General features: G+C 48.7%; 1 long non-coding RNA gene across 2 annotated transcripts; it reads left to right on the forward strand.

The window, feature by feature from the left end:
* Window positions 1–8,752: 8,752 nt before the first annotated feature.
* Window positions 8,753–19,633, forward strand: LOC141419556 (uncharacterized). 2 transcript variants are annotated; one of them, XR_012444198.1, is made up of 4 exons: window positions 8,753–8,999; window positions 11,820–12,071; window positions 15,769–15,935; window positions 18,196–19,633. It is a non-coding gene; the product is annotated as an uncharacterized lncRNA (long non-coding RNA). The 2 variants fall into 2 exon arrangements; XR_012444197.1 differs by lacking the exon at window positions 8,753–8,999 and having other exon boundaries at window positions 11,214–12,071.
* Window positions 19,634–26,029: the final 6,396 nt, after the last annotated feature.

A 26,029-nucleotide genomic window follows, 5' to 3' on the forward strand; every position in this document is an offset into this window, starting at 1 on the left:
AGTCCTTGCCTGACACCAGCACCATGCCCTCAAGCCCTACAACCATGAGCTAAAATAGACTTCTTTTCTTTGTAAATTGCCCAGTCTCACATAGTCTCTTTTAGCAACAGGAAACAGACTAAGAAGAGGGAGTGGTGGAGCACACCTGTAATTGCTATGTAGCCCAGGCTGGTCTCAAATTCAAGATCCTCCTGCCTCTGCCTCTGAGTACTGGGATTACAGGTATACACTGCCACACCCAGCAATCAGTGTGACTTTAATTTGCATTTCCCTAATGACTAAAGGTGTTGAACATTGGTTCATTGGCGTCTTGCCTTTCTGTAAAAGACATATTCAAATCTTTTGTTCAGGAAAAAAAATTAACTCTTACTTCAAAAAAGCAAATCTTTTGTTCATTGTTTAATTAGAATGTCTTTCCTTATTGATTAATATGTGGCACTTCTTTGCATATTTGGGATGCTATATATATCATAAACATCTTTTACTACTCTAGAGTTTGCCCCTTTTATTGGCAGCACTGGGGTTTGAACTCAGGGCCCCACGCTTGCTAGGCAGGTGCTCTACCACTTGAGCCACCTCACCAGCCCTTTTTTGTGAAGGGTTTTTTTTTTTTAATGTCAATAAATTATTTAATAATTTTACATGTTTTGGTTGGTTTTACTGCACATCAAGGTCACCTTAAAGTTGATTTTTTCTTCCAGGATAGCCCTCTTTAAAAGATGCTTAATCCAGTTGTCCTGAGGACCTGTGGGATTTAATTTCCTGAAGCAATTTATTGTTCAGTCATTTTTAGAGTAGATGGACCGTGAAGGGTTTTTTTGAGATAGGGTCTCACCAACTATTTGTCTGGGCTGGCTTCAAACCGAGATCCTCCTGATCTCTGCCTTCTGAGTAGCTAGAATTACAGGCATGAGCACCCAGCGCCTGGTTTAGAGTTTGCCTTTTGATAAACAGTTCTTCGTGTTAGTGATTCCATATCTGTAAAGCTTAAGGGAGTGCCACCTTATCTCTAGTGACAGAAAGTTGATCAGTGGGTGCCTGGGGTGGGTGGGGAGGGATGGATTGGAAGGAGACACGATGAGGGCACAACTTCTGGGTGTGATGGATAAGTTCATTCTCTTGGTCATGGTGGTGGTTTGACAGATACAACTTTCCAACTGTACATTTAAAACGTGTGCAGTTTATTCTATGTCAGTTGTGCCTCAACAAACCTGTTTTTAAAAATAAAACCCTTTGAAAGTATATTGTATTGTTTTTGTTTTTCCCTCTAATCAAGCCTGGCGATCTTCGCGTGTACATTTTATTGTATTTGCCAATATGGTTGTGTGTACGCTTTTTCTATTGTGCCAAAATGTACACAGTAGTCATCATTTTCAGCATTCCATTCAGAGTGCTATGTGACTGTGTGACCATCACCATGATCTGTAGCCCATCTCCTTTGCCATCCCCGACATACACTCCACGTCCGTTAAACAGCACCCAGTCTTCCCGAAGCTGCTGTCCATAAGGCCACCCTCCTGTTGGTTCTCCTGTCCCGTCTTTGTTATCACCCTTCCTTTTCTCCCTTTGTGCTTTTTTTTTTGGTGTCGCTTTTTTTTTTTTTTGAGACAGGGTCTCTCTATGTTAGCCCAAACTGCCCTGCCTCCCAAGTGCTCAGAAGACAGGCATGTGCCACCACACCCAGCCTTGGTGTCACTTTTTATTATTACTCTGTTTCCTTAGGGTGGAGCCCACATCTCTGATTTACTTCAGCCTTAGTTCTTGCAGTGTCCGGAACCACGCAGGAGCCTCCTCACACTCACCTCTTGCCTTTGGTGCTTTGGTATTTTAAACCGCCAAAAGAGTATTGGTGTTTGTTTGGGGTTTTTTGTTTGCGTAGTACTGAGGGGTTTTTTTCCCTCTCAGTACTGGGGTTTGAATTCAGGGCCTCACACTTGCACAAGCGCTCTACTAGTTGAGCCACTCCACCAGTCCTTTTTGTGCTGGGTTTTTTCAAGATAGGGTCTCGAGAACTACTTGCCTTGGCTGGCTTTGAACCACAATCCTCCTGATCACTGCCTTCTGAGTAACTAGGATTACAGGCATGAGCCACCAGTGCTGGACAGATCTCGATTACTTTTTGCCAGAACTGGCCTTGAACTTCAGTCCTGATCTCTGCTTCCTGAGTAGGTAGGATTACAAGCATGTGCCACCACGCCCAGTTGTTTTTGGTTTGTGTCTTTTTTTTTTTTTTCCTTTTTTGGTGGCACTGGGGTTTGAACTCAGGGCCTCACGCTTGCTAGACAAGCGCTCCAGCACTTGAGCCACTCCAGCAGCCCTGTTTTTGTTTTTTTGAGATGGGGTCTGCCGTGGGACCTAAGCTGCCCTCGAAGTCATCTTCTTCCCTCAGTCCCCCAAATGCTGGACTTACAGGTGTGTACTGCCATACCTGGCATGCATAGTGTTTCTATGAGGTTTCTACCCAGAAGTAGGATGGGAGGGGTGGTGGTATCTGTATACAGGCATTTGCCATCACGCCCAGCCTTGGTGTGGTTTTGGAGTCTGTGTTTACTGTTTACCCACACGTGTACTTTTCTTAGTGCTTTCCATGCCTTCCTGCACATCCTTTTCCCATCTTGGGTCTGCCTTTCCCTACACCCTTGCTTTCTCAGATTGCTTTATTTCTTGGCAGAAAATACGGTCAAGAAAATAATCAGACAATAACATCATCCCGTTGGGAAACGTTAAAGAATATAAGCAGTTTGGCAGTTTTTGCATCTTTTTTTTTTTTTTGCAATGCTGGGGCTTGAACTCATGGCCTTCACCTTGAGCCACTACACCAGACCTTTTTGTAAAGGGTTTTTCAAGATAGGGTATCACAGAACTATTTGCCCGGACTGGCTTCGAACCACGATCCTCCTGATCTCAGTCTCCTGAGTAGCTAGGATTACAGGCATGAGCCACGGGTACCCAGCAAGTTTTCACATCTTTACTAATCCTGCAAACAGCACTCAAAACCCTTGGCAGGTCCTGCAGCACAGGAGACAGTGTATTTTGAGTGGCACTCTAGCAATATGTGTGCTATGAGTCCTCCACAACGTGGGGAGATGTGTGTCTCGTGTGTATTAAGAGGGCTGGGGTAAATATACTGGAAGTTTTCACAGCTTTATTAAGATTTAATTCACAGCTGGGAGCAAGGGGCTCGTGCCCTGGAACCCTAGCTTCTTGGGAGGCTGAGATCAGAAGGATTGCAGTTCAAAAGACAGCCTGGGCAAATGGTTTGAGAGACCCTATCTCCAAACTAACTAGAGCAAAATGGACTGGAGGTGTAGCTCAAAACCAGGTATAATTCACAGCCAGGTATGGTAGTTAGTGCATGCCTGTAATCTCAGTGCTCAAATTTGGCCTTGAACTTGAGCTCCTCCTGCCTCAGCCTCCCAAATAGCTGAAACTGCAGGTGCATGCCACTGTGCCCAACTACTTACTGTGGTTTTGATTCACATTTCCCTAATGACTGAGGTCGAGCATCTTTTCATGGGTACGATTGTTTGCCTTTGGCTTGAAAAACTACCTGTAATATTTCTTACAGCCCAGGAAGGCTGCCATTGCACCCACCACAACCACCACCTTAACCATTGTCTAAAAGTGTACTTATTTTGCCCTCACTTTAAAAGGATAGTTGGCCGAAAACAGAATTTTCAGCTCATTTCAAGATATCATTCCATCACCTTCCCTTATTTCTCTTGGAAAGTTAGTCTTTTCCCCCCTCTGGCTGCTTTTAATAGTTGGTTGTCTTTGATTTTCAGTGGTTTAACTGTGATATGACTATGTGACTAAGTGTGGTTTTCTTGCTATTTATACCACTTAATAGCCCTCTTCAGTCTCTGGCTTGATACGTTTTTTCTGTGTTGGAAACTTCCCAGCCAGCATTTCTGCAAAGATTGCTTCTGTCTTTTCTGCCCGTGTCTTGGAGGGAAGACGTACCTTAATTGGTGCTGTGTTGGTTGTTCTCCAGCGCAGAAGGTTAACAAATGCACACACCCATAACTTCAGCTCCGATAGCTGGCTTCAGTTAGTCTGTTAGACACTACTCCATCATAGCCAGAACCAGAAATCTCCAGTGGCTCAGTGGCTACTGTGGTCCCTCCCATCCCTTCGTGCACGCCCCCAACACCAATGCATCTTGGCTTCTCCCAAATTCTGTATTCCTCCCATTCAGCTCTCTCCACTTGTCCAGTGCCTGCACCCCAGCCTGAGTGACTGTGGTTTCTCTGGTGAAGGTGGCAGCGGCCTGTGTCCCACTCCCATTTTGGTGGATAAACAGTAAGCAAGGCTCACTTTACAAAATGAGTTTGTCCTTGTCCTTCCTGTCTCAGATGTTACTTTCCCCTTGGGTTAGCCTCCTTCAAGACACATGTGCCCCAGCAATCCAGAATGAAGTCCAGTCAAACCTGTGGCCCTTGCCTTTGCTCCTTGTTGAATTTAGGAGTTACTTGGCTCCACAGCTAGTCATGTTTGGTTTGCTTTGTGTTTTCGAAAAATCTGTGACAGCCATTCTTGTGGTCTATATGACACCAGTTGCTGTAGCAACATTGAGCAAGCCCTTGTGAAAGGAAGCTTATTTTACGCTGTCAGCAGGAGGGTCCAGAATGAGGCAGCCATAAGTGGAGGCTGCATATTCAGTAGCCTAAGGCCGGCCTGGCAGAGGGAAGGGGACCCGTGATCTCTGAGGAAGCAGGGAGGAAAGTCACTCTGCTCACCCAGTGAGAAAGTAGAAGGGGAGGTTCGCTTCTTTGTGCCCCTTTCATCTTTAACACCTCACCAAGACTGCAGGTGTCCCACGGGAACTGTGCCCTGGCAGTTGTCTCTGTAAGGGTGAAAGCTGGCGCACCGTGATCGGAGGCCTCCCTCTAGGGTTGGGTTTTCCGCTGAGTCACTGCCTTAATGGCTGCCTGAGACAACTGACTCCCCCTCTCTGAGCCCGTTTCTAAGGCAACCATTGAGCAAGGGCGTCAGCAAGCCAGCAGTGCAGCCAGCCTCAGATTGAAGAGACTCCTGCGCCAGCCACCGTGTTGCCTTCTCTTTTCCCGGTCCACAAGAAGCCTGTCTTTGGGTGAAATCCCCAGGAGCAGGCCAGCCAGGCCCCTTTGCTGGATGGAGCCGCGGTGGCTCCAAACCGTCGGGCATTTGGCAAATCCCATAGGTTGAGAGCGCGTCCCGTCCCGTCCCGTCCCGTCCCGTCCCGTCCCGTCCCGTCCCGTCCCGTCCCGCTTACTCGCAGATCTTTTGTTCTGAGCGAGGCTGGACTTTCCTTCATTGTCTTCACAACCTCACCGCGACCCGCCACGCCGGCCCTTTGTCAGGCGTCCACCGCGGGGCCCTGTGCTCCGGGAGGACCCCGTCCTTTCCGTGCTCAGGAATGTAACCTTCGTCCCCCCATATGTGTTGCGATATTCCCTGCCGCCTTGTGGTGTGTCCTTGACACTTCCCATGCACAAACTGACACGCACCACAGACTTCAAAAGCCTTTCTGCACTTGAACATCATTTTTAAAGCGCTCGTGTGTTTCTTCTAGTATAGGTTTACATTTTTTGTTTGTTTGTTTGTTTTTCATATGGCTACGTTTTAATGTTTAAATAGCTTCTGCAAAAGGCGGGGCGTATAGCTTGGTGGCAGAGCGTGTGCTTAGTACTTCTGAGGCCCTGGGTTCAGTCCCCAGCACCAAAAAATGTAAAGACATCCATATTTTCTCCAAAAGAACAATATCAAGCCAAGTGCCATAGCTCACAACTGTAATCCCAGCTACTCCACAGGCAAAGATCCGGAAGATCATGGTTTGGGTGCAGCCCAGACAAAAGTTCTCCAAGATCCCACCTCAACCAATAAAAGCTGGGGAGACTGGTGAGTGCCTGTCATCCCAGCTGCGCAGGAAGCAGGCAGCAGGAATAGGGTTGCAGAAACAAAAGTCCCAGTTCACTGGGGCGTGACTCAAGAGGTGGAGTGCCTGCCCAGCCTAGTTCAAGCCCAGTGCCATGAAAAAAGCAATAACCTGCTAGATCTACCCAGAGGTCTGCGCCCACAAACAGAGGACACACATTCTCTTCCAACACACGTGAAAAATAGAAAGCTCCAAAGTCATCATCTCAACAAGTAGGAGCCAGACAAGGTGGCACATGCCTGTAGTCCCAGTTCCTCTGAAGGCTGAGACAGGGGGATCACTTGAACCCAGGCCGTCAGGGGCAACATAATAAGACCCCATGTGGAGGAGGACGAGGGGGAGGGCGAGGGCGAGGAAAAAGGGGAAAACGGCGTAGACCAAAAGTCATACTGAAATGGAATCGCAAACCACAGTGCTGGGCTGTAAAGGCTCCACAGGGCCCCAGGCACGACCTTGTGGAACAAAGCCTTCTCACCTTCCAAGTAAGTCCTGAGAGTGACAGAAAAGCCCTGTTCCGGCCCAGGAGGCTCTGCCTGGCTGAGGTGTGGGTGTGGGTGGGTTACAGGACCTCATCCGCCCATGAGCGTGTGACTGTCCAGCTGTGGACGCTATCCTGTACCTTTGGCTTCTGAAATTGGGAACCAAACACAGCTTACATTCCTTCCTATCAGAAGCCACCGGAGCCACTAGAGGTGCTGAAAATGATCCCCACCCCTCCTGTTTTCCCAATTGCGGCTGTGGGCTGTAGACGCCCCAAAATGACCACCAGGCTGGCTGCCAGTGGCTCACATCTGTAATCCCCGCTAGTCAGGAGACAGAGATCAGGAGGATTGCAGTTCAAAGCCAGCCCAGACAAATAGTTTTCGAGACCCTATCTGGAAAATGCCCAACACAAAAAAGGGCTGGTGAAGTAGCTCAAGTGGTAGAGCAGTCTGCTTAGCAAGCACGAGGCCCTGAGTTCAAATCCCAGTGCCACCAAAAAAAAAAAAAAAAAGATTACCAGAAAAATGTGTTGCTGAGGAGGCAAAGCTGAGCCTATTGGACTCACTGCAACCGGGAAAGAACACTATTGCCAGTGAGGACACTGAGCAAGGAGCTGGCCAGAGCCTCAGAGCAGGGCAGGGCTTCACGGTGGGAGGGAACCTGTGGGCAGGCGGGCCTTGGTGACACGGTGGCTTAGGGCTGTCGGAGACCGCAGCTAGACTCCAAGCAAGCTCTGTGTTGGCTCAGAGTCTTACGTTCCATGAGCAAAGATTTCCTGGCGCCAGAAGCTAATCTGCTTTTGCTAGTTCCCAGTGTCTGACATCGGAACAGGAAGGTATACCTGGTCCCAGAGCTGTTTACCGTGGGGACAGCAAGGCCCATTCGCTTCCGGTGTTGGCTTCAGCTTTCACAACTAAGATCCACAGCAGAGAACAAAAGGCGAACAACAGTCCACCTTTGGCCCCGCTGCCCTTAAGACCGCCAAGGTTACCTGGCTGGTGAAGCAAAGCCAAGGTCATTGCTGCCTATGGTCAGGAAGACCTCTGGGAAGGGCGAGGCTAAGGGTGGATTTTTTTTTTTTTTTAGGCAGGTGCTCTACCACTTGAGCCATGCCCCCAGCCCTTTCCCTTTAGGTATTTTTCAAATAGGGTCTTACTGGGGTTTGAACCTAGGGCTTCACACTTGCAAAGCAGGTGCTCTACTGCTTGAGCCACGCCTCCAGTCCATTTGCTCTGGTTATTTTGGAGATGGGGTCTAGCAAACCACTTGCCCAGGCTGGCCTCAAACCTTGAGCCTCCCAATCTCAGCCTCCCAAGTAGCAAGGATTACAGGCGTCGGCCACCGGCACCTAGCTAGGGGTGCCCTCAAAGGCCTAGACATCAGTCCTCCTTCCTGTGTAGCTGAGATGACAGGAGCACAACACCGTGCCCAGCTTTTATTCATTCAGATGGGGTCTTGAGAACTTTTTGCTCAGACTTGGTCTCAAACCAACATCCTCCTAACCTCTACCTCCTCAGTGGCTGGGATTACAGATATGATCCACTGCACCTGGCTAAGGATGGAGATTTTCTTTTTTGGCAGTACTGGGGTTTGAACTCAGGGCTTCACAGTTGCTGGGCAGGCGCTCCTCTACTTGAGCTCCTCCACCAGTCCCAGGGTGGTAGTTTTAATACAGATTTAGGTTCGGTTTACGGCAGGTCTTTCACTGAAGGGTTATGAGATATAGCAAGGTGAAGACTTTGAAGGTGACCTTGAAAGGCCAGGTGGTAAAAATCAGTAGCTCTCATCCTGAAGTCAAAAGCTGTCATGTTTTAGGCTGGGGAAGTAGCTCAGTGGCAGAGCGCTTGCCTAGCATGCACAAGGTCCCAGGTTCCAGCCCCAGCACTGCAAGAATAAAAAATAAAAAATAAACTCTTGGGGGGGCAGCTACCTGTCTCTGGGACCTGCTCAGAGGTGCAACAGGTGCCAGAGGCTTCTGCTCCTGCCTCACTGAGGATGGCCATGTTCTGGTTACTGCTTGCCCCCGGCATGGAGCTGGCTGAGCTGCGCCTGGTGACAAGAGCTACAGGGAGACTGGGGGAGGCCACCGGCCCAGGGGCCAGTGAGGAGCCAGGGGCAAGGGCAGCCCAAGGCAGAGGACCGCTGGGTGTGGAGTGCTTTGCCTACCACACCAGGTGAACACCATGGGGTTTGGAAACCATGAAGAGACTGAGGAAATGCGAGCTGCCTGAAAGATGATGGAACCAGGCTGGAGGACGAGGGGGACTGGGCCACAGCTCAGCGTGAGGGGCCATTGCTGGTACAAATAAAACCACTTTGTGCATATTCTCCCAGAGTCCATGCGACCACAAAGCCCGGTTACCGGAGTGAACCCTGATACGAAACTCAGCCAAGACCAAAGAGAAAATGATGTCAGATCCCGGAATGAGAGCTGGAATGTCCTGACTCAAGCCACCTCAGCAGACTGGGACCACAGGCACCGCCTCCCTAACGAAGCTTGGGTGAATCTGCAGGACTCCCGCCGCCATGGCCATGGCCAGTTGGCCCCACTACACCACCACCTACAGCCTGCTTTGTCAGGGCCCAGCTGCCAAGAGAGGTACAGACTTGCCATGTAGCCAAATGAAGCTTGATGTTATAAAGATGACAACTCTGACTAGAGGAGTGACGCAGGTGGTAGAGCACCTGCTTTGCAAGCACAAAGCCCTGAGTTCAAACCCCAGTCCCACGAAGAAAAAAAGAAAAGACATCCCTTTGGCTTTTTCTCCTTGCTGTTGTTGCCATTGGAAATACAAACAGAACAGGGCCCTCTGGTATATTTTCTAAGTTGTTTTTACGTAGGAACCCACTCTTTATTTATTTTTGGTGGCTCTGGGGTTTGACCTCGGGGCCTCACACTTGCTAGGCAAAACTTGAGCTACTCAGCCAGCCCTTTTTTGTGTTGGGTATTTTCTTTTTTTTTTTTTATTGTTGTGCTGGGTGGGAGTACATTGTGGCATTTATAAAACTTCTTACAATGTATCAAATGTATCATACTTGAATTCACTCCCTCCACTGCTCTCTTTCTCCCCTCCCTGTGTTGGGTATTTTTGAAATAGGGTCACTTGAACTATTTGCCTGGGCTGGTCTCGAACCGTGATCCCCCTGATCTCTGCCTCCCAAGTAGCTAAGATTACAGGCAAGAACCACCAGTGCCTGGCATTTTGTTTGTTTGTTTGTTTGTTTATTGTTACTATTCTTGTACTGGGGGTACATTGTGACATTTACAAAAGTTCTTACAGTATATCACAGTTGAACTCAACTCCTCCATCACTCTCCTTTATCCTCCCTTACCCCTGTTCCTGGAATAGTTTCAGAAGTCCACTCTTTTTTGGTGTAGTATAATTTTGTGACCATCCTACTGAATGCAATGCTATTTTTTATTCATTCATTCATTCATTCATTTTGTGGTGCTGGGGATCAAACCCGGTTCCTTGCTTACAGTAAGCACACTCTCTACCATTGAACTGCATCCCCAGCCCTAGAACTCTTTTTGTTTTGGTTTGGTTTGAGATAGGGTCTTGCTATGTAGCCTAAGCTGACCTTGAGGATTGGAGGTGCAGTTTAAATGGCTGCTTAACAAGCATGAGGCCCTGAGTTCAATCCACAGTACCACAAAGAAAAAAAAGAAGAAAAAAGAAAAGTAATCCAAGCTGACCTTGAACTCTGGATCTTCCTGCCTCCACCTTCCTGGTGGGTCACAGGTTTTGCCACCAAGCCCAGCTCTAGAACTCTTGTGGTTGTTTGTCGTGGACTTTTCAGTTGTGTAATTACCTTGCTTAGAAATTGAGTTGACCCTTGAACAAGGTGGGGTGGGGGAGTTAGGGGCACCAACCCCTGTGCAGTTAAAAATCCACGAATAGGGCCAGGCACCGGTGGCTCACGCCTATAATCCTAGCTATTCAGGAGGCAGAGATCAGGAGGATCCCGGTTTGAAGCCAGCCTGGGCAAATAGTTCGCAAGTCCCTGTCTGAAAAATACCCAACACAGAAAAAGGCTGGTGGAGCAACTTAAGGTGTAGACCCTGAGTTCAAACCCTAATGCCTCAAAAAAGAAAAAAAAAATCCATGAATAGGGCTGGGGCATGGCTCAAGTTAGAGAGTGCCTGCCTAGCAAGCAAGAGGCCCTGAATTCAAACCCCAGTACCACCAAAATAAAAAGTTGAAAAATGGGCTGGAGGCATGGCTCAAGTGGTACAGCAAGTGCAAGGCCCTGAGTTCATCCCCGGGCCACAAAAAGGGAAAAAAAAATCCAGGAATAACTTTTACCTCCCCTGTTAACTACTGACAGCCCGCTGTTGGTCTGAAGCCTTAGCGATGGCATAAAAGGTGGTGTAATATACAGGTGTCGTGGTGTATGTACATTTACATGGTGAGCACGCGATAGAGCGAGACAAATGAACTGCTCACGCTGAGAGGAGTCCCAGGGCATTTTTTTTTGTGGTACTGGGATTTGAACTCAAAGCCTCCCGCTTGCCAGGCAGGTGCTCTGCTCTCCCTCTTGAACGCCCCCCCCCACCTGCCCTGCAGTTTGTCTTTGAGTTTTTTTCAAATTGTTGCAAAACCCGGGGCTAAGACTCAGTGGGAGAGGGCTTGCCTACATAGGCATGGATGGTGGAGTTCAAACCTGTGTTATTCAAGGTCAAGTGTATTTCATTCTTTCATTTGCAATAATGGTGGGGCTGAGGATGTAGCTTGACCTAGGTTCCATCCCCAGCTCCACAAATCATCCTAGTCCTCATGGGATATTATTCTATGGTTGACTAATGAAAACACTCCTGGTGATCCCCCGGCCAGGGCAGGGCTGCCTGTGGCTTGAGCCATACACCATCAGCTCACGCGGCAGGCAGGTTGCACTTTCCAAAGCTGACAACACTGCTGTTTCCTATCTTGCTTGTTCTTCCAGAACATTTCCACTGCCCCCGTGAAGAGGTGGAGCCCTAGCTGCATGTGCTCACAGAAGCCTTTAATCCCAGCATTTGGGAGGCTGAGGCAGGAGGATCTTGAGTTCAAGGCCAGCTTGGGCTACATAGCTAGGCCCTGTCTCCCCAAAATCTTAAAAGGAGGTGCAGCCCTGAGCTGGGGTGTAGCTCAGTGGTAGAGCACTTGCCTAGCACGTGTGAGGCTCTGGGTTCCATCCTTAGCAAGAGAGAGAAAGAGAGAGAGAAGGGAGAGAGAGAGAGAGAGAGAGAGAGAGATGGAGGCTCCTTGAACATGTGTAGGCTTCTGTGCGGCCTCTGTTTGGTCTGCCAGGAGTAACATTAGTGACGTCCAAGGCTGGGTCATAAAAAGCATGGAGAACTCCCCTCTCCTGGGACACATGCCCTTGTTCTTTTTCTTGGTGGCACTGGGGTTTGAACTCAGGACTTCACACTTGCTAGGCAGGCACTCTACTGTTTGAGCCACGCCTCCAGTGACACATGCCCTTGGAGGCTGACACCATGCTGTGAGGAAGGTGACAAGAAAGGAAACAATGGCCTCTGCCCTCAGCGCCAGCGGTCAGCCATGTGAATGTGCCACCCTGGTGATGCTGCTCAGGCCGCTACAAACATCCCCGCCGCTGCCACCTGGGCAGAGATGAGCTTCCGTGTTGAGCCTGCCCACGCTGCACCTGCAGTTCTACAACAAGCGAAGTGAGTACTGAGAGTGCTTTCAGGTTGTTTGGGGTTTTTTTCTTGGTCTTGGGATCATGTTAAGTCAGTCTGGAAGTTGTTTGTTACACAGTGACCATTAATAATTAATGAGAACATTATCTACTCCAATGTTATTCCTGCGTTAAGAGAATTGATACAGTCAGGCGCTGGTGGCTCACTCCTGTAATCCTGGCTACTTGGAGCTGAGATCGGGAGGATCAAGATTCAGAGCCAGCCCAGGCAAATAGCTCACAGGACCCCATCTCCAAAATAACCAGAGCAAAATGGACTTAGAGGTGTGGCTCAAGCGGTAGAGAGCCTGCTTTGCAAGCGCCTGCTTTGCAATTGTGTAAGCCCTGGGTTCAAGCCCCAGTTCCACCAAAACAAACAAACAAGTATTTTCACAATGAGATATCACCTCATATCTGCTAGGATGGCTATTATTTAAAAAAAGAAGGTTTTGTTGGTTGTAGTGAGGGTGTGGCAGAAAGGGAAGCTTTGTGCACTCTTGGTGGCAATGCAAACAAAACAGCTATTCTGGAGGAGTGTGGAGGTGCCTCAAAAAATTAAGAGTGGACCTGCCATGTTATCCAGCTATCCAGCCACTCGGGTTTGTATCCAAAGAAGTGAAATAGCATATGAAAGAGACGCCTTGGGCTAGGGTGTACGGAGAAAGAGAAGGGGTGAGAGAGAGAGAGAGAGAGAGAGAGAGAGAGACAGCAGGCCTGGTACTGGCCTGAATCCCAGCGTACTTGGACAGGAGGATCGAGAGTTCAAGGCCAGGAATGGAAGTACGGCTCCGGTGGCTCACACCTTGTAATCCTAACTACTCAGGTGGCAGAGGTCAGGAGGGTGTCGGTTCAAAGCCAGCCTGGGCAAATGGTTCTCCAGACCCTATCTCGAAAAACCACAGGGCTGGTGGAGTGGCTCAAGGTGAAGGGCCTGAGTTCAAACCCCAGTAGGGAAAAAAAGAAAAGAAGTAAAAAAAAAAAAAGTTCAATGTCAGCTTGGGCTACATAGGGAGCCTTTGTGTCAAAAAAAGAAAGAAAGAAAGAAAGAAAGAAAAGTTAAACTGGCATCCTGCCATTTATTTATGTGTTTATTTAACACATTGTTATTCAGTTGCGCAACAGCACTGTTGAACTTACTCTCTTGCTGACGCCACCCCAGCCTAGCCACCGCCCTTCTCTGCGGGGTCAGCTGTTCCAGAAGATCACGTGGCATTGGTCCCTTTGTGCCTCGCTTCTTTCTCTTAGCATAACGCCCTGCAGGTCCGTTTGGAAAGGTAAGTGTGAGGCGGTGCGCGAGTTAATTCGCTTGACACGCCGCATTGCTGCACGGTAACTATGTCCCGTGTCATCTGTCAGTGTAAATGACCCACCATTCTTACCTCGTCCTTGTACCGTTGAGAGCATCACTAAGTGCATTTTCCAAATTCGTACCCATTAAACAGTAACTCTCCGTCTCTCTCCCCTAGGCGCCGGCAGCCCCTGTTCTACTACTTTTTGCTTTATTTGTTTGGTGGTACCGGGGTTTGAACTCCAGGCCTTTTGCTGCCTAGGCAGGTGCTCTACCACTTGAACCACTCCTCATCCCTTTTTTAACTTTACTTATTGTTCAGGAAGGAGCTCCCATTTTTTTCCCAGGCTGACCTCGGACTGCTAACCTCCTACCTACGCCTAATGCATAGCTGGGATTACAGATGTGGACCACCACACCCAACTTACTTGTTGAGATGGAAGTCTCACTAACTTTTTGCCTGGGCTGGCCTTGAACTTTGATCCTCCCGATCTCTGCTGGGATAAAAGGCATGAGCCACCAGTTCAGGCCTCTACGTTCTACGAATTTGGCTACTCTAAGGGGAAGCATGTGGCATTTGTCCTTTTGTGACTGGATGTCCTCAGGGGCCATCCGCTTTGTAGCACATGGCACCCACCTCCCTTACTTTACCAGGCTGGGTGATAAGGCACTGTATAGACAGACACGTGCTGTTTATCCACATATGGCTGGCAGGAATTTGTTATTGTGACTATTTACCTGTGTCATTGTATGTTGGAAACATGTAACCTTTTTATTTTCATAGGGGCTCACAGTTCAGAGTTTGCCTTGAGTCTCAGAAGGCAACTGAGACTTTGGACTTGAACTTTTCTGTCTTTGTTGTTTCTTATTTTATTTTTTGACAGTACTGGAGTTTGAACTCAGGGCCTCACACTTGGTAAGCATGGGCCCTACCACTTGGATCATACCTCCGGCCCTGTTTTTTTGTTTTTCTTATCTTTGAGACAGACCCTTGCTATGTAGCTCAGGCTGCTCTCAAACTTGAGATACTGCCTTCCTCAGCCTCCCAAGTGCTGGGATTACAGGCATATACAACCATGCCCAGCTGGACTTGAACTTTTGAGCAATGCTAGAACTGTTGAGACTTAGGGGACTCTTGGAGACAGTCTGAATGCATTCTGCCTTATGAGATGGACATGAATCTTTGGGAGACAGGAGTACACTGTTAGGGTTTGACTATGAGGTGTCCCCCCAAAAGTCTCCTGTGTTGAAGGCTTGGTCCTGAGCTGGTGGTGCTATTGAGAGGTGATTAGATCATAATGAAGCAGGCTAGATCAGGGAAACTGAGGCATGGGAAACGGCAGCCAGGAATTTACAAATAAGCATTGTACTAAGGGACAGCTCGATTAAAAACACACAGGTACTGCTTTCTCTGCTTTAAGCTTTACACTCCCTCAACAAGCTGCAACATTTACTGAAAAAGAAAAAAGAAAAAAAGGGGGAAAGAGCAGCTCTCTCTGACTTTGCCCGCTTGCCCCAAAATAATTAGTGTTCTCTGAGAACTCAGCAAAGATATCATAAAGAAAGACACTCATCCTGGGAAAGAAGTCTAGGGAAAATGACTTCTCCGGGTACAAAAAGTATTTACAAAGATGACACCTATTTAAAGGGAGGGTCCTCTGAAGTCTCTGGGCCCAGCTGATAAAGCAGGGTACCAGCAAAAATGACAAAATAGGCTCATTGTCAGAACAAAGAGGAGCACTCTTTCCAAAGACAGATTTGAGCCAAATCCCCAACCTGCGTTTTCACCATAAACACCTGTGATGTTAGAGCACTGGTCGCACCTGTTATCAGATGTGCCCACACCCATGTCTGGGCTGGGTACAGGTTTCTGTCTTTCTTATGTTTACTAGTAATTTATCTTGCTCTCTTCCTGGACATCTCTTTGGGGGTGTGTGTGTGTGTGTGTGTGTGTGTGTGTGACAACATCACAAACTCGGTGCCCAAGGGCCAAGGGGAGGCCTCCTCCCTTTTGGAGACCTCCCTCCCTGGAGTGTCACTGGTTCCGGTAACAGGGAGGTCTCTCGTCTCATAGTGGGTTCATCCACTGATGCTTCTATAATTGTTCTTCTTTAGACAAGTTCTGTTTATGTAGCCCAGGCTGGTCTCAAAACTGGTGGTCCTCCTGCCTCACCACCCTGAGTGCTGGGATACCCATGTGCCACCATGCCCAGATGGATTTCTGATTTGATGGTATTATCGGGAAGTGGTGGAATTATGGGGTGGGGCTAGGAGGAAGGTGGTCGCTGGGGGGCATGCCTTTGAACAGTATATCTTCTTCCCAGCCTCTTCCTCTGTCTGTGAGACCAGCAGCCTTGTCCCCACACTCCTGCCACTGTGACATTCTGCCTCATCACAGGTCCGTCCGGAGCCAGCCAAGCATGACCGAAACCTCTGAAAGTGTGAGCCAGAGCAGACCTTTCCTCCCTGGACTTGGTTTTCTCACATATTTTGTCACCAGGACGGAAAGCTGATGAAGATGAACGGGTGACTAATGCCGCTATGGCTGCTGGAATGGTTCAAGCGGTAAGAGCATCTGCCTAGCAAGCGTAAGGCTCTGCCACCCAAAAAATAATAATGCTGTTACGAATAGACTGTACAGAAATCTTGTTCAAGTCCCTCCTTGGGCTTCCACCCAGAAATGGAATGCCTTCAAATTCCTTTGACATCTGAAGATGGTACATCTTCCTCCTTGCAGACGGTCATATTGTGACTTATCGTCATACGCTTCCTATGGAGCCATATCTGAATTCTAGGAATGACCTTCATTTGGTTATGGTATATCCATTTCTTAATCCCTTTTTGGATTATATTGGCTAATGTTTTTATTGTAGAAATGTGTATCAGTATTCACCAGTGATATGCATTTGCAGGGCTTTGTGCATACTTGTGTATGCTATACTTTTTTGTCCCATTGGGACTTGGATTTGAACTCAGGGCTTTGTGCTTACAAAGCAGGCACTCTGCTGGTGGAGTGGCTCAAGTGGTAGAACCTGACAACCAACATGAGACCCTAAATTCAAACCCCAGTACTGCCAAAATAATTCTTTAAAGCAAAAGCAGGCACCGTACCACTTGAGCCACACCTCCAGTCCATTTTGCTCTGGTTATTTTGAAGATGAGGAGTCTCACAAACGATTTGCCTGGGCTGGCCTCAAACCACAATCCTCCCGATCTCTGCCTCCCAAGTAGCTAGGGTTACAAATATGAGCCACCAGTGTCTGGCTCTTGTGTGTGCTATTGTTGTCAAATCTGGACACCAGATCCATCAGTCACCCAGCCAGCCAGGAGCGCTGACTGTGTGCCAGACACTGGTCTAGACTGAGAGCAAGACCCACAAAGAGTCTGTCTTTGTGGAGCTAACCTTTTCCAGGAAAGAGACTATTCCAGCTTCATAAAACACATCTGGAAACTAATTTCGTTAAAACACTGAAGTTGGGAGCTGGGTGCTGGCGGCTCATGCCTGTAATCCTAGCTACTCTGGAGGCAGAGATCAGGAGGATGTGGCTCAGAGCCAGCATGGCAAATAGTTTATAAGACTCTATCTCGAAAAAACCTAGCGCAAAAAAGGGCTGGTTGGAAAGGCTCAAGTGATAAGAGCACCTGCCTAGCAAGTATGAGGTTCTGAGTTCAAACATCAGTGCTACTCCCCCCAGAAAAAGTACTGGAGTTGCACAGTGTGGTGGTTCATGCCTATAATCCCAAGTACTTGGTAGGCAGTGATCAGGAGGATCATAGTTTAAGGCCAAACTGGGTAAAAAGTTAGCAAGACCCCATCTCAAGAAAAAAGCCAGGCGTGGTGTACTTCTATGGTCTCAGCTATGCAGAAGACCATAGGTAGGAAGATTGTGGTCCAAGCCAGCCCCAAACAAAAAACACTTAAAAATAACTAAGCATAAAAGGCTGGGGTGGGGCTCAAGTGGAAGAGCACTTAAAGGCCAGAAATAATTCATTCGAGGGTTCACTTGCCCCGAGACTACTACAGGGGTGACTGTCAGACAGTTCTTGTCACTTTCTTTTCTGCTCAGCTGTTATTGGGGTATCCCTACTTCCCAGCTGCCCCACTATGAGAACAAAGATAGCCCTGCACCCCACAGTGGAAAGCGTTTTCCAGTCTAACAGGATGCTGGGGACACGGGGTGGGGCGGGGCGGGGGGGGGCAGGCCACCGCTCAAATGTCAACGAGGCTTCGCTGCACTTTCAGGCTTCACCTTGCTTTGGGGCTTCTGGCTACCATGGTTCAAGAGTGAGGTGCCCGGCCCTAAGGGTACAGGGGAGTGTGGTGTGAGCAGCTGTACCCACACAAGAACCAGCGCACAACACCAACCATACCAAACCGGGGGAGGGGGCAGACAGGAAGCAAGTGCACGCTCATGTGCGCATGGCCACTGGGGGTGTCAGGGGCTCAGCCGCTGCGATGACTGTCTGGCAGCTTCTTATAAACTTGAACTTCAAACACCCTAAGCAAGGAACTCTACTTTTAGGTGAGTACTAACAAGTGAGTACTGGCAAGTGTGAGGCCCTCAGCTCAAACCCCAGTGCCACAAAAAAAGATAAACGAATAAACTAAAGAACGAGTGTGTGCTCGTGCAGCTGCTTTAATACGCATGCCGTGGTTTGAATACGAAATGTCCCCCACAGACTCGTGCAGAACTCTTGGACCCCAGATGGGGACACTGTTTTGGGAGGTGGAGCCTGGTGGAGGAAGTGGGTCACTGGGGAGGGCCGTGAAGGTTATAACTGGTCCCCAGACCGTTGCTCGCTCTCTGCTTTCTTCTGCCATTAGGTGAGCATCTCTGCCCCATGATCCTGCTGCCATGACGTTCTGTCACCACGGCCCAAAGCAGGGGACAGAAATCCCTGAGACTGAAGAAAAATAAATCTTTCCTCCATCACTTGCTCTCTCAGGATCCCAGTTCTAGGCCAGCCCGAGCAAATAGTTCACGAGACCCCATCTCCAAAATAACCAGAGCAAAATGGACTGGAGGTGTGGCTCAAGCAGCAGAGTGCTGCTTTACAGGTATGAAGTCCTGAGTTCAAACCCCACTTCCACCAGAAGAAGAAGAAGTTGCTCTCAGGTATTTGGGTCACAGCTACACAAGCGTAACAAGTCAAGAACTGGAAACAAAGCAAGCAAAGGGATAAAGAAAATGGCACCTCCTCACTGCCTGGACCACTCCTCAGTCACAAAACAAATATGCTGACGTGGGTCTGTCGCAAAACATGACGCTGAACCAGAGGCAGCAGACCCAAAACAGAGCCAGTCTGCTGTGAGCACATCATTCTAGCACTTTCCTTTAGGGGCTGGTTTCCCGCAACCCCCACTGTGCACGTGTGTGACAAATCCAAGTTATCTACCTAACATGTGTGCACTTTACTGGATCATGTCATAGCAAAGAGTTGTAAACATGTAGCTATAAGTGTCGCTTGAGGACCACCTTCCCTGCCTCCCCCGTTTTCCACATGGGTATTTTAGGAGCACGCACTGCTGAGTTTTCTCCTGCGGTGCTGGGGTGGATCCCAGCACCCTGGGGACGCCAGGCAAGTGTCCACCGCTGAGCACATCCCCAGCCAGCATTTTTCACTTCTCCTTCCAGTCTCACTCACTGCAATGCATGCAGAATGGGTGGCCTGAACTCCAGCGGAGTGGATGTGAGGAGGTGAGTTCACCCCTGCCTGCAGGCCACCTTCAGTCACTTCAGTTACGGGCTGCTGGCACTTTCAGGTCTTCCCGGAGCACTTGTCTGCATGGAAACCTCCCCTGTGCCACTAGCGCTGTGCTTCTCCCTGGAGGGCTGGCTTGGCCATTTCGATTTGCTTTGTGCCGGAGTCTACACTGCCGGGTGTTAGGACAGCCGGGCCAGCCCTCCTCGGTGGGTAGCCTGCAGCACACACCTGGGTGTGCTGCTTTTCCTTCCATCTGGCAAGCTCTGCAATGTCTGACGGTTCCCATCAGAAGTCACTGCGGTGGTACACCTGTCCCCTACTGGATCTTTCTGGCAGAAGCCTGCCGAGGGGCTGGCTCAGCAGCTCTGCCTCTCTTCATTGAGGGTGTCACAGGCCCAGCTCCGTCGCACCTGTTTGGGTTGTACAGCATATGGAACAATCCAGAAAGAAGCCCTCCTGAGTTGCTAAGGTGAAGTTCAAACGGTGAACACTCTGCACATCTTGCCAACCAAGGACAGGGGAGAAGCTGAGGTGTGGGACAGAAGGGGTGTGCCTCAGGCTCACTTGACCTGTGACCATCTGAAAGATGGTTTAGGGGCTGGGGGAGGGGGAACTGGGGAGTTCATGGGGGGGGGTTGTTTTGTTTTTGCGGTACTGGGGTTTAAAGTCAGGGCCTGCATCTTGAGCCACTGCACCAGCCCTTTTTTGTGTGTGTGAAGGGTTTTTCCAGATAGGGTCTCGGGAACTATTTGCCCAGGCTGGCTTCCAACAGCAATCCCCCGATCTCTGCCTCCTGAGTAGCCAGGATTACAGGCTCACAGGAGCCACCACCGCCCAGCCGAGTTCATGTTTAATGTGAACACAGTTTCAGTTGTTCAAGATAGAGAGTTCTGGAGCCAGATCGTGTTGATGGCTGCTCAACTTTATGCTTGTGCTTATTTGTTTTGGTGCTGGGGATGAAACGCAGGGCCTCACACATGCTGAGCCTCTGTTGTACCACTGAGCTGCGTCCCCAGCCCCCACTGAAATGCACCCTCAAGATGGTTAAGATGGTGTAATGGTTAATCTTTTTTTTTACTTTTTGGCAGTACTGGGGTTTGAACTCAGGGCCTCACACTTGCTAGGCAGGCGCTCTACCGCTTGAGCCACTCTGCCAGCCCAAGTTAATCTTGATTACCAACTTGATGGGACTGAGCAACCCCTAGGAGATTAGTAAAGCACACTGTGGGTGTACCTGTGAAGGCAAGGGGACCTTCCCCGAATGTGGGTGGCGCCATTCATAGACTGGGCGCCCACATGCAATGAAAGGGAAAAAAGAAGGAAGCTCATTGCCAGCTCTCTCTCTCTCCCCCTCCCTCCCTCCCTCCCTCCGTCTCTCTCTCTCTCTCTTCTCCTCCATGATGTCAGCTGCTTTTCTCTGTCATGCCCTCCCTGCCATAATGGACCCCCAAACTGTGAGCCAAAATAAATCTCTCCTCCCTTACGTTGTCTTTCTAGGTATTTTGTCACAGCAATGAAAAGTCTAACTAATACAGATGATAAATTTTATATTCTGTGCATTTTACCACAATAATCTTTTTGTGTGGCAGTGGGGATTGAACTCTGGCCCTTATGCATGTAATGCATGTGCCCTACCACTTGAGCCACACCCTCAGCCCTTTTGTTTCTGTATTTTTATGTCTGAGATGGGGTTTGGCTAACTTTGCCTAGGCTGGCCTAGAACTCATGATCCTCCTGTCTCTGCCTCCAAAGTAGCTGGGATTACAGGCATGGACTACCATGCCCAGCTCACAATATTCTTTTAAATGTGTTTTCAAAATGAAATTTGAACCAAAGTCATCACATCAAGGGCTCTGTGGAATACAGTTACAAACAAGAGTGACAGAGGGAAGTCCAAAGTCCCAAGGCAAACCTCACTTTGGCCACTTCCTACCTCCATGAATCTGAATGTCATTCAGCTTCTCTAAACTTACTTTCCTCGACAGTTAGCCCTCAACAACTGTTAAGATATGCCAGTGTGCAGCCAGGCACCAGGGGCTCACGTCTGTAATCCTAGCTACTCAGGAGGCAGAGATCAGGAAGATTGTGGTTCGAAGCCAGCCTGGACAAATAGTTCTTGAGACCCTATCTCGAAAAAACCACAAAAAAGTACTGGTGGAGTTGCTCAAGGTATAGGCCCTGAGTTCAAACCCCAGTATCGCAAAAAAAAAAAAAAAAAAAAAAAAAGAGAAGAAAGAAAAAGAAAAACACCATATCGGCATCAGCGGCGGGGTGGTATTTCCCACACCTTAGTATGCACTTTGTCTTGTGTCCTCGCCCCTGGCCTACACCTGTGAGACAGGCAAGTGACACACTCTCATGAGACTCACCAGCTGCTGAAGAATAGGAATCAGTACTTTTTGGCAGTACTGGGGCTTGAACTCAGGTACTCGCACTTACAAGGCAGGTACTCTACCATTTGAGCCACTCCACCAGCCCTTTTCTTTGCTTTTATGAGGCAAGGTGTTGCTGTGTAATCCAGACTGGCTTCAAACTCCTGATCCTCCTAGCTCAGCCTCCCCAGTGCTGGGATGACAGTCATGTGCCTCCATACCCAAAAACCTCAACTTTTTTAAAAAATGTGGCGAATGGGGCTGGATGTGTGGCTCAGTGATAGAGTACATGCCTAGCAAGTGTGAGGCCCTGGGTTCAATCCCTAGCACTGCAAAAAAAAAGAAAAAAAAGCATGGAACTTACCATGTAAACCATTTTAAGTGTACAGTTTGGTGACATTAATTATATTCATCACCATCCATTTGTAGTTTTTCCTCTTGCAAAACTGAAACTCTGCCAGGTGCTGGTGGCTCACGCCTGTAATCCTAGCTACTCAGGAAGCAGAGATCAGGAGGATCGAGTTTCGAAGGCAGCCTGGGGAAATAGTTCAAATAGTTCTCGAGACCCTATTTTGAAAAATAAAAAAAAAAAACTCTTCACAAAAATAAGGTTGATGGAGTGGCTCAAGCGGTAAAAGTGCCTGCCTAGCAAGCATGAGGCCCTGAGTTCAAACCCCAGTACCGCCAAAAAAAAATACTAAAACTAAAACAACAACAAACTGATAGTCTGTACCCATTAAACACTACATCCCCACTCCCCTCCTTCCAGCTCTTGGTATCCATTGTCTGTCTCCATAAATTTGGTTATTTTAGGGGCCTCCTAGAAATGGAAGCAGACAGTATTTGTCCTTTCGTGCCTGCCTCGTTTACATTGGCCATCGTGTCCTCAAGTGTCGTCCATGTTAGAGCATGTGTCAGAATCCCCTTCCTTTCAGAGGCTGAGTTCTATTCCGTTCTGTGGGTTGATCACTTTTTGTGTATCCACTCATCCATTGACAGACTTCTTGGCTGTCGTGATTGATGCTGGTGTGCCCATGGCTGTTTAAGTCCCCACTGCCAAGTCTTTGAGGGACATAACCCAAGAGTGGGATTGCACATCACATAGTAAGTCTATTTTTACTTTTTTGAGTCAACCTCAGTTTTATGCTGGGAAAATTCTAGGTCACCCCCACCAGATCGGCAGCTGGTAAATCCCATGACCACACCAGGGCTGGCGAGGCCGTGGTGCAATGGCAACTCAGGGGGCAATCATTTCAGCAAGCACTTTGGCAAGATTTTTGCAACTTCTAGTCAAACTGAAGCACTCTCGCACATGAGCACCAAGAGGCAGGTAGGGAACGTGTGCAAAGGGCTGGAAGCACCAGCCAATGAGGAGAGCAGGGAAAGCTACCCTGGAGCTGCTCACCCAAGGGTCTGGGCATGGAGCATGTACAGAAGGAGGCGACAAGGCGGACAGTGGTCAGGTACCACAAGTAGGAACGGGGCTGAGCATGCGGCCCAGTGGCTACCTCTGGAGAGGGAAGGCAGGCTTGGGCTCCAGCTGAATTTGTTAAGTGTCCTGCGTTTCAGGGAAAGACATCTGAGCTGGTCGAGCTGGTGGCAGCACAGACACCCTGGCTGAGGCCCCACTGCAGGTCAGGCGGGGAATAGAAAAGAGGAATAGAGCAGAGATCAAAGCGAAAGGTGCCAACGGAAGAGGGCCAGAAAACCATGAGGTTGGAAGGACCCAGGCTGCCACCACAGCTACAGGGCCCCAGTGACTCTCCACACCCAGAGGCCCAGCCCTGGGAACAAGCTGGCCACGCACTGGGCAACGGTGCCTGCTGGCCACCTGGCCACTTAGCAGACACGCAGCACAGAATGCAGGAGCGCAGACACCTGCGCCCGAGAGCCTCCACTTTGAAAGGAAATGCGTGATCCCCGCGCTTGGCTATTTGGGGACTCGAGGGCATGCGCTACCGCGGTCGTACTTACCCGTGTTTCTACTCATGGGGCCTCCCAAGGGGGAGGGAAGCGCTTTACCTGTTGGATGCGCATGGTTTCAAGGGTTGAAACAACTCCTCCTTTGTTCTCCCAGGCTCCCATGAAACGCCTTATACATGGCGCTGGCATTTCCTTTCCCCTGTAAAAAATGACCGCTAGAGGAAAGCGGCACTCAATTTTTTTTGCGGTACTGGAGACCCTATCTTGAACATACCTAACACGAAAAGGGCTGCTAGAGTGGCTCAAGGTGTAGGCCCTGAGTTCAAGCCCCAGTACCGCAACAACAACAAAATGGAAATGGCCCAAACAATGTATGCACGTATGAATAAATGAATAAATGAAAAAAATAGGGTCTCACAGACCTGTTTGCCTGGGCTGGCTTTTAACCATGATCCTCCTGATCTCTGCCTCCTGACCAGTTAGGATTATAGGCATGAGCCACCTGTGCCCAGCCCTGTCATTCATTTTTTTAGGTCTAGATTCCTCATATAAGAGAGGACATGTGATATTCGTATTTTCCAGTCTGACTTAATTAACTTACCATGATGATCTCCAGTTCCATCCATTTTCCTGCACATAACACAATTTCATTCTTCTTTATGGCTGACTAATACTCTATATTGTGTATATATACTACAGAGAAGTTATTTTAAGCAAGACCAGAAGCCCAAAAGCTACAATGAAAAAGGCAGGACTGGGGGCATGGCTCAACTGGTAAAGCACTTGCTTGGCAAGCACAAGGCCCCGAGTTCAATTTCCAATACTGCAAAAAAAAAAATTAAAAGTTAAAAAAAGAAAGAAAAGGAAAAGGAAAACATATATGAGTACATGTAAATCTTCAACCATTTTACCTTAAGATACAGCTGAGTGTGGTGGTGCGTGTCTATAATCCAAGCACTCAGGAAGCTAATGCAGAAGGCTCAATGATTGGAGGCCAGCCTGGGATACATAGGGATACTCTGTCTCAAATAAACAAAAATACCCACCAAGTCAAATGACAGAGTAGATTAGGGAACACATTTTTCCTCTGTATGACAGGCAAAGACTTAACATCTATAACGTAAAAGGAGCTCCTTGGCTGGAGGAGTGGCTCAACTTGTACAGTGCCTGCCTAGCAAGTATGAGGCCCTGAGTTCAAACCCCAGTACCACAAAAAAAAAAAATAGAGCTCCAGCAGCCAGGTGCTGGTGGCTAACACGTGTAATCCTAGGTACTTGGAAAGCTGAGATCAGAAGAATCATGGTTCAAGGCCAGCCCAGGAAAATAGGTCTCAAGACTCCATCTCCCAAAAAAAAGCAAAAACAAAAGCAAAGCAAAATGGACTAGAGGTGTGGCTTAAGAGGTAGAGTGTCTGCTTTGCAAGCATGAAGTTTGAACCCCAGTCCCACCAAAAAAAAGAGGGGGGGGCTGCAGCAAATTGATAAGAGAAACAGCGCCCAAATGGAAAAGGAATAAATATAAACAAACTCCAACTTGCAACAGACACGTGGGCACATGTGCACAGGAATATGTGTATGAGAGAGAGACCAAGAGCTAGAGAGCTAGAGAGGGAGAGAGGGAGAGGGAGAGAGAGAGGAGGGTTTGGTTAGTTACAATCAGACCTTATTTTTCCCTTCAGATTGGCACAGTATGAAAAGGAGCAGCAACCCTTGCAGAGGTGGGTGGGTGGGTACAGGAAAAGTGTGTGATGTTGCTGGTGAGTCATGACCCACCCCTCCCTCCCCAGACTGGCCTGCTCCAGGCACAGAAGCCAATGTGCACTGCTTCCAGCATTGGGTGAGGACCACAGACTGCCATGGGAACGAGGGTCCCATGAGACAGTGGTAACAGACTCCTGAATGTGCCATATGAATTGAAGGGCAACGGGGCACACAGCTGTCAATTTGACACCCGGGTGGGCAAGGAGAGGAAAGAAGGTGACAACATTTAGTGTGTCCAGATCAAGAAGCATAGGTGTGTTCTCCAATGCACATAGGATTGCATGTGTGTATGTGATTGTGTGTGGCGAGACTTGTGTGACAGTGGGGTCACCAGAATCCTGACAGTCCTCTCAAGTGACTGTGGGTGACATTTGCATTCTTCTCTACTTTTCTGGATTGCCTGTTCCCCCAACCCCATCAGCCTGTGTCATCAACACAGTCAAAGCAAAAACGGGAAAGCGCTTTTTTTGTTTTTTTAGTTTTTGAGCCAGGGTCTCACTATGTAGCATACGCTGACCTCAAACTTATGATGCTTCTGCCTCAGCATCCCAAATGCTGGTGTGTGTCAGCACACCTAGCTGAGAAGACATTGCTTTGGAGAGAGAAGCCCCAGCCACGGTACCAGAAAGTTCTGTGCTTCCAGGGAGAGAACTTTGGGCTCAGAGGCTTCTGCCCCTGAAGGTTGTGACTTTCAGCCAGTTTCAGTTTCTTTATTCTGTGAAGTGAGGGGCTGGCACAGATGGTTTCTGAGATCCCTCCCAGCTTAGGAACCTCTAAACCGTTAGGTCAAAGGTCGGGGAGAGGCCCCATGTGGCAACCATTGGCTCCCCAGCTGCACAGTGGGCACGTGGAGCAGCAAGGCTGAGAACAGTAACCACAAGGAATCCAGCAGCAGCCA

The sequence above is a fragment of the Castor canadensis genome, chromosome X (assembly GCF_047511655.1).
Source record: "Castor canadensis chromosome X, mCasCan1.hap1v2, whole genome shotgun sequence".
Classification (NCBI taxonomy): domain Eukaryota; kingdom Metazoa; phylum Chordata; class Mammalia; order Rodentia; family Castoridae; genus Castor; species Castor canadensis.